The sequence below is a fragment of the Anolis carolinensis genome, chromosome 6 (genome assembly GCF_035594765.1).
Source record: "Anolis carolinensis isolate JA03-04 chromosome 6, rAnoCar3.1.pri, whole genome shotgun sequence".
Classification (NCBI taxonomy): domain Eukaryota; kingdom Metazoa; phylum Chordata; class Lepidosauria; order Squamata; family Dactyloidae; genus Anolis; species Anolis carolinensis.
In genome coordinates, this window is record NC_085846.1 from 15,943,174 (window position 1) to 15,956,197 (window position 13,024).

The 13,024-nt window shown below is 40.2% G+C and overlaps 2 protein-coding genes across 4 annotated transcripts in view; one reads left to right on the forward strand and one right to left on the reverse strand.

The window, feature by feature from the left end:
- LOC103280217 (immunoglobulin superfamily member 1) overlaps positions 1-13,024 on the forward strand; it is a 65,111-nt gene that overhangs the window by 16,708 nt on the left and 35,379 nt on the right. The gene's annotated exons all lie outside the window — the stretch shown is intronic.
- Positions 1-13,024, reverse strand: part of kcnj14 (potassium inwardly rectifying channel subfamily J member 14) — a 34,552-nt gene that overhangs the window by 6,431 nt on the left and 15,097 nt on the right. The window lies entirely within an intron of this gene.

A 13,024-nucleotide genomic window follows, 5' to 3' on the forward strand; every position in this document is an offset into this window, starting at 1 on the left:
AAAGAATCGTTGCTGTTTTTGTTACACTATTTTTGAATTGTGTCTGTTACACCCTCTTTAACCTAAATGTAAATAGTTGCAATTACTTCCAAGCTCTGATTACACAATGTTGGCTTGTAACTTTAGAAAGCCTTTCTAGCATCTTCACTGCTCCCTACATTTTTGTGTGGAAGATCTCCCATAGAAAGTCTGTTTGCTGGTATTTTCCCTAATATCCTACAGGCACAAGATCCCATCTGATCTTTGAAAGTAAGGCCCCTTCCACACAGCTGAATAAAATCCTACATTATCTGCTTTGAACTGGGCTATATGGCAGTGTGGATAACCCAGTTCAAAGCAGATATTGTGGGATGTTCGCCTTAACATTCTAGGTTATATGGCTGTGTGGAAGGGACTCAAGTGGTGTCACCCATGGTTAGTACTTGGATGGAAGACTGCCAACAGGCAATGAAGGTAATACAGATTGTATTTCAGAGTGAGGAAATGGCAAAACTACCCCTGAGGGCCCTTCCACACAGCCCTATATCCCAGAATATCAAGGCAGAAAATCCCACAATATCTGTTTTGAACTGGGTTATCTGAGTCCACATTCAGATAATGAGGGATTTTCTGCCTTGATATTCTGGGATATAGGGCTGTGTGGAAGGGCCCTGAGTATTCCTTGTCTCTGAAATCCCTAATAAATTAATGGAATCGCAATAAGTTGACAGGGGACTTGAAGGCATACACACATATGTGTATGTATTATGTGTATGGTTTTTATGCAGGAGGTGTTCTGCTACAGAATTATGGCTGTCTTGGGCTCTCAAGACAGCTTCTATCTCCTGATTCTAATACAGGTGTCTCCAAGTTAAAAACATTCAACTCACAAATGACTCGTAGTTAAGAGCAGGGGTGGGACAACAGGAAGTGAGAGAAATCTACCCCTAGGAATGGACGTTCACTCTTCAAAGAGTTATTATGGGGGGAAAGTATCTCCACTGAAGATTTCTCACCAATCCTTGTTTCAAGAACAAGCAATTTTTTTTCAAAATCCAATTATTATACAGGGACAGAAAGTGAGGTGAAATCTTCTGAAAAGGGGCACAGACAACAAAACAAACACCATAGGGTGTCTAACTCTTCCCTATGCTATGCAAAGCATATATAATACACATACACACACACTTGGTGGTTTACAGTAAAAAATGTACCTGTTCTGCCTTACATATAAATTCACCTTAAGAACAAAACTATAGAACAGGCATGGGCAAACTTCGATCCTCCAGGTGTTTTGGACTTCATCTCCCAGCTGTTAGGAATTATGGGAGTTGAAATCCAAAACACCTGGAGAGATGAAGTTTGTCCTTCCCTTCTATAGAACCTATCCTGTTTGTAACTTGGAGACTGCCTGTACAATTGACTGGGGGGGGGGGGCAAAGTACATATATTGGTATGCAGAATCAGTCCCTTGTATTTGGAAAGGACTTCCTAAAGACTTGAAAAGATGCTAATATGCAAGTCTATAGGACAATACCAGCAGGAAAGCAATCTGCTTTGGCCTTTACCCCACACTTCGAAGCAGCTATTTCTGGTGCTGAACATGACCTCCCAAATAGTGTCAGCACTTTGGATAGCCTCTTTAAAGTTTGGACTAAAATCTAGGTGGATTCTCTACTCCAGTTTCCCCAAACAACACTGAGTTAGAAATGTGTCTCTATAGAAAAAGCCACCTCTTTTGTTCCATTCTATTTCAGAAGGCCTTTCATCTCTATCTATTTAGTAAATCCCATTTCCCTTTCAGAAGATGTGCCATAAACTTTAGAAAGCATTCAAACCCAGGGAGGGAATTTTACCTGTTTTAAATTGTAGGCTTGCTGATGTGGGTTTGTCTTTTCCGTGGTATGTCTAGAAAGTGCGACTTCCCTAAAGCCAGGGACACCTCACATATTTATCTGGAAGTGGAGGGTGTGGCAGGCCACACCAATAGGCTAAGCGTCTTCCTCAAAAAGGAGGGAAAGGTGGCTTTGTAAAATGCATCTCCTGACCTCCAGGCTAATGAACCAGCTACAGCCAAAGCTGGGCCCCAAGGGCAGAAAAGAATGCAGGAGGAAGAAAGAAGGCCGAAACTGTTTCCTTCACGGGAAGGAAGAATGATTGATTCCAACTCAAAGTTCACCATGCAGTGTGGGGGCTTTCAGGTTTTAAAAAATTCTTTCTATAGAGTCAAAATTCTTTTGCAACGAATACATTTGTAAATGTAATTATAGTTGGCAGATAGTAGTATTCAGACAAAGTATCCCAGTTTCTTTGTCAGATGAATGAATTGACACCCTCCAACTGCCCCAATTAGTCCCCTATCCTCCCATTTTCTGGTTACTTTTCAAATATCCCAGTTTGTCTCCCTTCCTCCCAATTTTCCCATTTATCTTTGGCTTGCTTCAGTTTCCCAAAACCAAGTTCGCAGTTTACAAGGATCGGGGAAAGAAAAGGTGGAATCTTGTTTTTTCCTATAGGTTCAGGAAAACGCATATTGCTGAAGCCGTTCCGAACTTGTGTGTTCTTCTTTTTGTCATTTTGATTATATTCTGTTGTTGATTGGTTTCACACATTTTAGTTTTCATCTCATCTGTAAAATTTTAGAAGGTATGTAATATTTCTCTTTTAAGATGCGACCCAATGCACATAAGACACATCATGTAAAATGTTGATAATATGCAGCAACATATTATCAAAATAAGAAAATGCAGCAGATAAATCACATGGAGCCTGAAGGTCATTTTTTGCAGCCTCTCCAGGTTCCTTCTAAAATTTAGTGATAAACTAGGAAAAGCCACATTTTTAAAACTTTGATTCGTTCTTTTAAGTCTTCCCCTGTTCATTTTTAGTGCTTTCAGTTCAGCAGTACAATTTGTTTTTGAAATTTTGTGTGCTTTGTGTGTCTCATAGTAGGTCCTGAGAGTGGAATGAGGGCAAAATTGCCCCCAAACCTCTTGACATCTCCCACCAGTGAGGGTATAAGTTTCCCCTTCAGATTCACTGCTTTATTTGTGAACATGAATAATATATACCAGTGGTTCACTGTTACTACAGTGTTGCAACAAGAGTGACTGGTCTCCCAAAATTCTCTTATACTACCGAGGCTTATTAAATATGGTTTTCTGTGGGTGTGCGGATGGCGAATACTGGATGGCATATGTTCTGTATCAGAAACTAGAGCTGATATCCAAAACTATCCAAATCTAAACGTGACCAACTTGACCATTTTGGTACTAATGTTGGAGAGTGGTCCCTGGTCAAAGTGGTCCCTGGTCAAAAACAAAAATTGGGAACCACTGCTGTATGCAGTTTATGGTAAAAATAATATATTTCCCATCTTATGCTGCCTTATTATATGTTAGAAGCATTCATATCCATATACATGTAAGCTGGGGTTACTTTAGGGTGCATAGTAGATTGGATCTTGATAATATTAATTTCATTAATTTCATAGTTTTTCATAATTTCATAATATTAATTTCATAGTTTTCTGACTGAAATCTACAGGACATTATGGCTGCTTTGTCTCAGTGATTTCAGTGCAATCCTATGTATACCTGTCTATCCACGAGTAAGCTCTTTTATATAAGCAAGCAGAGCACAAAGGAACATGAACTGGCCAATGATTCTTCAAAGTAACAATTAGGGCAATCTCATTAACATCCAGGGCTACCCTCAAGCAATTTGCTCCTTCACTGCTTCATTGTAAGATGACCATATTGGCAGCTGAGTCTCATTTCAGGACGAAGAAAATTGTGAAAGTGAAAAGTGGAGATGTTCTCAACTTATTTCAGTTGCTTCTATCTCAACTCGAAGTCTAAAAGTAGCTGGCACTCTATTAACTTGGGGGTAGAGGGAAAGAGAGCGTGAAGTCTTGCCTTTCTCAGGAGGATCAGGCAAGAGCAAATTGCTGCAGCCTTTCCTAGCTGGTGTTTTCTTCCTTATTAATAACTGTCACTATATTAAACATATGCTGATGTTGCTTGGTCACACATGTCTCTATTTTCTGCAAAATACTGGAGGGTATGATACTATCACCTATGAGGGCCTGGAAATTAATAACTCCACTGACCTTGCATTAATTTTAGACATTGGTTTTCAATCTCAGATCATGTTGAAAGGCTTTTAAAAATCATGTATACTGGTCCTAAAGAAAGTCATATTTGTTTTGTATTTTATTATATAGTTTTGTACTGTGTTTTATACATGTTACTGTGTTAGCTTCTGAGGAAAGCACTAGAGTACATGGTGGGATTAAATATGTGAGCAACGTAATTAAATGTCACTTTTTTAGCAGACCCAGATTTGTTCTTCTTTTCATCTTATAATTCCCTCCTAGTCCAAATTCCACATTCATGTAATGCCTTCATTAGGGCAACACTCCTCCCCCTCCAAAGGCATAAAATTGTGTACAAATCTTAAAGATCACTGATCTGTTTGTTAGGCATGGTTGTGCACAAGGCAGCATGATAACAAACTGAAGAGGGGAAAGAATAGTTAAAAAACAAGCCAAACTTGATTGAGTGACCTTTTCTCCCTGTGATGTCTTGAGTTACGATGGAGAGGGAAAAGTCAATAGACATTAAGTTACGGCTTTATCAGTGAACATACTAGTGTTAGACTGTAGTTGAATGACTGCTATGGCAGCTGAGAACTAAATTATATGGAAAGTTTAGTCCATTATTTTAATTATCTGACTGTCTACCTCATATCGTGCAACATTTCACAGATGAAAATTGGAACACATGTGGTCAAGCAACATCAGAGAGTGGTTAAGATGGCAAAATATGGTGGATGCAGAGCTGAATTGCTACAAGAAAGGAAGGAGGATGCTATGGTACAGTGCAACCACTGTACTTTTTTGCAAGTTCCCATGATTTCACCTACTTGCACATTAAAATGTGGCCTTTGTAGAAATTTTCTAGGTCCTCCAGGTGATTCAATGGTGTGCTTCTGATAGAAGTTTCTAAAGAGTTGCATTGGAGAACCCAGTAAATTCTGTGAGAGGATACCTCTTTAGATGTTTTCAGAGTCCTCCAATGTGACACTATCATAAAGTTGTTCATTTCAGTAGGGTTCAATGTTATCCATAATTTCTTGTTTCCATGGTAAGTTCAGGAACATTCCCCCAGTGAATACAAGGGTTGTACTGTCAGTAAATACAGAAGACTTTCAGAAGATTCTTTTCAAGTTGCAACAACAAATTATCTAAGTCTTCAAAACCATAACAAATTACTGTTCTTACTGAGCTAGAGGTTTTTACCTGGTCCTTTTGTCTCACTTGGAGCAGAGCCCCACAAAAGAGTAGAATTTCCATCATTGTACAAATTGTATGTGAAAACTGGAACAGCAAAGAATGTATTCATCTTCACTTAATGTTGTGCCTGGATGAGATCATTACTCCTAGGTAGCAACCACTTCATCAGACAAACAACTTATCTAACACAATATATGTTTTCCATCATTCCACCATTTGGCATGTAGAATGGCCTCTGAAATTGACTGTAGGGCTTGAAGCTGTTCTTAGCGCCAAGTCTTGGCTCAACATACACTCTGCTCTGGTGCCTCCCCCCCCCCCCCACACACACACATTACTTGCAGAGAGAGAGAGAGAGACACGTGTGGGAAGCTTATGCTTCCAAATAAAGCTGACACTAGGCTTAGTGCTTGGATAAGTGGAATTTCATGACAAAGTCAATATCTAATCTGAGACAAGATTTCTGGCCCAAAACACACACTTCAGCCTCTTCCTCCTCCCTGTAATTCACTGGCTGGATATAACCAGACTTCTGCCAGAAAAGTCAAAGGCTGCTTTCTGTGTCATAACTGGAGGAAGTTTCAGGTCTCCCCAAGAGTTCTTTCTGTTTCTGACATAGATATGTATAACTGCTATAGCATAAGTTATCTATATATGTATGTGCCACAAACTGGAAACAACTTGAAGATACAGCAACATGTGCCTTCAAATCACCTGTTGGCTTATGGTGACCCCATAGGGAATACTTAGGTTTTGTTAGTTCCTTCCTTTGAAATATAGCCTACATTACCTTGTATTGGTTGGCAGTCTCCCATACAAATACTAACCAGGGTTTCCAAGATTAAAAAGGATCTGGTGCATTTAGGTATTTAGACAAATAGCATATTTTATTGATGTCAAATGATAGAAAGGATGGTGCACAGCAGAGAAACATTTAAGCCACCATCACCATCTGCAGCCCCAGACAAATCTATTTGAACTATCCTTGGCCAACAATCAAACATCCACACAACTAATACGGTATACGGGGCACCTAGATTGCAGTGCACTTACTCCCCTGGCTGAGATCAATGGAAGATGGACTCCTAAGATTTAAATAGTACATACAAGCAAACAAAGAAAAAGTACACCAGGATGAACCACCCCACTCCCCACCCCCAATAGCTATAAGAACTGTGCAAGGACATTAGCTACAGATGAAAATTCACTTCCCCAGTTTTTACAGCCCTCATGTTTTTTCTTAGCCTCTGACTGCAAAGTGAATGCAAGAAATGTCAAACAAGGTCACTAATACAGATGGACACTTTTTGTACATGAGACAGCTGTTGATGCTTGGCCTTGATACTAAGGCGGACTCCAAAACCCATCTGCCTCTGTAGAGGCACTCTTGCTGCAGTTATTTCTTACAGGTTTGAGAGAGAGAGATAAGCACCTTAATAAGGAGGAGGTCTGAATTAGCCACCCTGAGAATCTCAGCTTTCATTGTACAGTCAGCCCTCCACGTTTCCTTGCATTAGGGTCACAGAATTCCTGTAAATGTGAAACACTACATTGGAGGACCTAGAGATTCCTAGAGAAAAAGATTTCAGTCAATCCATTAATAATCAAACCTGCAGAAGTCAAATCTAAAAATGTGAGAGGCAATCTGTATATGGATTTTATTTTAAAGAGACAAACATGTTTTTAGCCCTCTATGACCATTATGACGCTTTGACCTGAACCACAGGGAATTGTTTGACGGGTGAAAGGAGAAAATATCGCCTCTTTTCATTTGGGCACATAAAGACAAATCTATATTACAAGACGTGGTAAAACTATTTACTGGAAGTGTGCAGTCTGATGGTTAGTTCAGATGGCAGCTGAGAAAGATGAACTGGAGATCATGCAGCTATCTTATAGGCTCTTATTTCACATTCATGCTGAGAACCAATCTGACTTTTGAAAAGGTTGCAATTAACATAATTGCAGTTATTCACGCCCTCGTTCTATTACTGAAATGAACAGCTATTTTAAACTGTTGGTGGAACCTGAGTGAAGGGCTGAAGGCTTCAACCCTTAGTTCAAATGATCTGATTTTTCTCAAAATTCAGTTGTAGCACAGTTCCAGCTCAATGGCTTGTGTCATACTGTTGATCAAACATTTTCTGTAGGTATGAATATATAGAGTGGAACTGTATTTGTGTGTCCCAGTACCCCTTTGTATGAACTTTCAGCCAACAGTCCCCAACAAATACCCTCCAGTTCCAAATTTGGCAGGAATCATTCTGAATAATCCTCTGTCATCCACTTTTTCTTAAGTTTTTAAAATGTCCAAGTTTCTCTCCTTCCATTTCCTTCCTTTATTTGCAGATCTTGGAGCTTGTTTCCGTGGATGTAAACTGAATTCAAAATGCAAAATTAACTTGGGAGAGGAGAGGGAGATTAGTAGTCTTGTCCTTCCTAATAGGTTCAGACAAAAGTGAACTGCTGCAGCCTTTTCTAACTTGTCTCCTTTACTTACTTGTCTGTTTTCCTCTCCTAGCTTGTGTATTCTTTCCTATTATTAGCTTTGCCATCTTGGCCATGCTCTGATGTTGATATGTCACACAGGTTCTGCTTTTTGTTTGTGAAATAGTGAATGAAATCTCACCCATTTGGGCTTTCAGTCTGATGCTTTGATTGCCCCAGGAGTGCATATCTGTTTTACCAAAACAATTATTTGGCTATTTTGTGAGGGGTTCTTCCCACCATTTTTTTTTAAATGTTGTCTATATCCATGGATTCAACTATCCAGCCCACCTAGCCAATTTTAATCATGTTTTTTAAACTCACGTCTTGTGTTCATTATAGTTTAATCTTTGTTCTGTGTGTTTTAATATATGTACTTTGTAGAAATATGTTTCAATATGTGTATTTTTTATGATTATGTGTGTTTTAGCTATTTTGTAACATGCTTCGAGCCACAAGGAGAGGTGGGTAAGAAATAAAATACAGTAATAAAACAATAATAATAATAATAATAATAATAATAATAATAATAATAATCCCAAAAAACAAACCTTAGTTTTGCCATTTTACACATGGAACCTCATTTTATTACACTACAATGGGATCACACCATTGTATATAATAGATTAGTTACTGGCAGGAAAAACTTTAAGATAAAAGATGCTGATCTTTTTGATTCCTCCTTTGGCCCCATCCATCAAAAGCAGGCCCGTGAGAACCTTGCTGGAGATGAAATTTTGCTGCTGGGCTGAAAAGGGTTTCTCACCCTTGCTTTAGATCTTCAAAGAATAGAGGTGGGGCAGGTTAATCTGCCCTTATCTGCCCCAAACCTGCTGGCTGCTGTTCTCATCTTTGTAACTTGAGCAGAAAAGTCTTGAGAGAGGGTCTCTCTTTGTTCAACTGAATATGCTTGCAATCCTTCCTGTAATCAGGTATGGGAAAGGTACTTTCTGGCTTATAGGGCAAAGATTGGTCAGATCCAGCAGTGATGGGAATGATGGATTGGGGCTAATATATGCTGCTGTCCTGGCCCTTTCACACACCCTTCAACTGCCTTGATTTGGTAGGGACAGCCCCAATTAATCTTCCATCATGGCACTTTTTGGAGCCCCTGCTGGCACAGCAGGTTAAACCACTGAGCTGCTGAACTTGCTGACCAAAAGGTCAACGGTTCAAATCCGGGGAGCAGGGTGAGCTCCTGTTATTAACCCCAGCTTCTGCCAACCTGGCAGTTTGAAAACATGCAAATGTGAGTAGAGCAATAGGTACCATTCCAGCAGGAAGGTAACAGTGCTCTATGCAGTCATACCAGTCACATGACCTCGGAGGAGTCTATGGACAATGCTGGCTCTTCAGCTTAGAAATGGAGATGAGCACCTATGCCCAGAGTCGGACACAAGTAGACTTAACGTCAGGAGAAAACTTTTACCTTTACCTTATGACACTTTTTAAGCTGCTTGTATCAGTTTCTCTCTCTTCCTCACACTTTTCCTGTTCTCTGCTTACTTCCATTGCTGCAAATGGAGTTCAAAGTGCAAAAATAGACCATGCTCCATTAACTCAGCAAGGAGGAGAGGTAGGTTCAGACAAGAGCAAACCGTTACAGCCTCTTCTATCTTGTGTTTTCTTCCTACTAATAACTTTTGGCATCTTGACCACACTGTGATGTTGGAAATATGTGTCCCAGTTTTTATCTCTAAAATTTTGGGGAGTGTGTTTCCATGTTATCGCTGAATTCATGTAAGAGCAGTTTCTGTGCATACAATCAGTGCAAAGTTGGGTTTTGAGGATTTGTATAGAAAGTGAGGAATGAATTCAGACAAAAAATTGACAAGTGAAAAAATAAGTTTTTGATTTCATATTTATGAAGTTATGTATACATGGACCCCAGAATGGGAGGAAAAGGGTGTTGAGCCCACCAAGGCAAAGCAGCAGGAACTGAGCCTTCCCCTTCTCCAAATGATCTGGCAAAATGGGACCACCAGACATTTAGATAGTGGAGCTTTCTCTGGAATTATCTATCGTGTGCTAAATGTTCAGGGCCCAAAAAGTACTGCTAAGGGAGGCAACATGGTATGAGTGTTAGATTGTCTTGACCATGGAAACCCACTTGGTGATCTTTGGGAAGTCACACTCTCTCAGCCTCATAAAAGGCAAAGGCAAGAAAATCCTGTGATAGTGCCTTAGTGTAAGTAATAAATGACTCGAACACAACACTTCACAAAAATAGCAACCATTATTAATGATAAAAAAATTAGGAGGAGCTGCAGCAGTTTGCTTTTGCCAACTTCCTTGCCAGGTCTTTCAAATAAGCTGGATAGAGATAATAATAAAAAGGAGGTACCTATCAGAAACAGGAAGACACCAATGTACAAAATTTAGTCAAGATTTTAATATTAAGCTGCTTCATCATGACTGAAAAACATGGCATGAATATAATCCAGAAAATAAAATTGTCACTGTCACCCAGATTTACACAACCAAGGTTCTTTTTAGGATGCTAGTTTACAATGTCCATAACACTATGTAACACAATTTTTGTTCCTGAGTTTTAAATGTCATTTCCTAATTGGTTCTATCATAAAAACTGCAAAACTTTGTTTTTAAGGATACCCTGCAGCAAATTTTGCTATAGTTTTTCAAAGAATATCTCATAGAGTCTCAAAGAATTCAACATACAATAGTTTGCAGCAGCCACAAAAACAAAGTTTCTGGAGTATAACATAAGTTTATTTGTTTTTTTCGTGTCAGGAGCAACTTGAGTTGCTTCTGGAGTGAGAGATATGGCCGTCTGCAAGGACGTTGCCCAGGGATGCCCGGATGTTTTTACCATCCTTGTGGAAGACTTCTCTCATGTCCCTGCATGGAGCTGGAGCTGATAGAGGAAGCTCATCCGCGCTCTCCCCAGGTGGGATTCGAACCTGGCAGCCTTCAGGTCAGCAACTCAACCTTCAAGTCACGAGGCTTTAATCCACTACTCCACCGGGGGCTCCTTATAACATAAGTAAAGTAAAGGTAAAGGTTTCCCCTGACATTAAGTCCAGTCATGACCGACTCTGGGGGTTGGTGCTCATCTCCATTTCTAAGCCGAAGAGCCGGCATTGTCCATAGACACCTCCAAGGTCATGTGGCTGGCATGACTGCATGGAGCGCCGATACCTTCCCGCCGGAGCGGTACCTATTGATCTACTCACATTTGCATGTTTTTGAACTGCTAGGTTGGCAGGAGCTGTGGCTAACATCAGGCGCTCATCCTGCTCCCAGGATTTGAACCTGGGACCTTTTGGTCTGCATGTTCAGCAGCTCAGCGCTTTAACACACTGTGCTGCCAGGGGCCCCACATAACACAAGTACTGCTTAATTAAACAGGAAATAACACTTTCAAACCAGGAACAGAAAAAAAATTCAAATATTGTTATATAGTGTAATCCTACTGGTTGTGCCTACTGAGAATGATGGGAGTTGCAGCAATTTGAAGAGCATCAAGTTGGGGAAGACAGTTCTCTTTTAGAGACCGTGAAATGGATTCCAAAAAGATTGGGTGGAAGTCTGTTTGTGTACCAGGACTCTCCTGGTCCCTTCTCTTCACTACAGCTTCATGCACAGTCCCACCTGATGGTTGTATCCTTCCCCATGTTGTTGCTGAAGATTCTGCATCATGTTAGGAAAATGGAAGAATTCAACTGCGATTCCTGGTGTGAACAGAGGAAGTGCTTTCTCATGTAAGCAAGACAAGCTCTGGACCCCAGCCATTGAATTTCTAGAAAGCAGGCAGTTGCATATCTAGTTTATATAAGAGAATTATTTTTCAAGTAGGGATGGGGCAGAGCATGCCAAGAGTAGCCTCTGAAAGATGAATAGAATATGCCTACAGTGCCAGCACTATTTTTCACACCAGCTAAGAAGTACTCCCCCAAGTGCTTTGCATCAGATGACCTTACTCTTTCATCCTCGTGACCTCCATAGAAACTTGTTGCTGCCCCAAATTGGACCAGCACCATGGGATCCCACCTCTTAAGGTTGGCCAACTTTTCCTCCTCTAGGATAGAGTGTTGCAGCTTCTACAATTTTGTGGCCATTGTTCTCTTCTGAGAGAGATAAGGGACCAATCAATTTCTGTCAGAAATCTGATAAAGCCCCAGGTATGCCTACGTGCTTAAGTGTGAGAGACAAAGGACAAAAAGAAACTGTAATCTCAACCCCTCCAGCTACCAATGGCAAAAGGTCTTCCCTGGATATGCTGGGTATTTGAGGCTATCCAAGTTAATTTTGTGCCATTAATAACAAGTGGCAAGACAAGAAAGTGACACTCATACTTCATTTAGTGTTCTTAAAAGAAGATTCACCTTGGGTTTAAGGATCAGAATCAACCATCTCCAGGCCATTTAGTGGTACTTGCTGTTGTGTGCCTTCAAGAGATTTTTGAGTTATGGAAACCCTAAGGTGGGGTTTTCTTAGCAAAATTCCTTCAGACAGGATTGTCACTGCATTCTTCTAAGATGGAGGTACTGTGATTTTCCCCAAGGTCACCCAGTGGGTCTCTATGGTTGAGCAGTGGGTGATTTAAACTTGGACTCTCAGAATACTTCTCCAGCACTTAAATTACTGAACCACTCTGTATTTAAATTAATAACATCTCATTGTGTTGATCCTTCAGAATTATTTTAAGTGCTTGCCTGAAAGTCTAGGCAACAGCAAATGGAGAGGCTCTGAAGAACTTTTGTGGAAGTTGTCTATACAGTTGTACCCAGATTCAAATTAAGATAGAATCACGGAATCAATGGAACTTACATGTGTTGACTTACTAAATTCCCTTTCATCCAGTGCAGGGGTGGGAAAAGTGGGGATATCAATTTGTGACCTCTGAAACTGTCTCAAATTCATTTATTTCCAGAAAAAAATGACTGCTTTTTTTACACTCCTTATCTTAAAGCTACTCTGAAATGAAATGGTTTTACTCCCAATCTCCTGACCCCTTGTACCTTGAAACTATAACACCCTCAAATTGGCCAAAATCATAGGAAAAATAACACTGGAAACGATATGGTGTCACTTCCAGTTGTATCAGATGTGTTGGTGCTTGCAGGGGTAAAAAATGGCGGGGAGCTCGTCCACATTATTTCATCCCTGATTCAGACTCTAGCACACTCTCTATTCCAATTTGGCATGGACAGCTCCAGTTAGTCCTGTGTCGTTTTCTCAGTGGTTTATAAAATGTCCTAGTTTCTCCCTCCTCCCACCCACCTTCCCTTTTCATCCCTG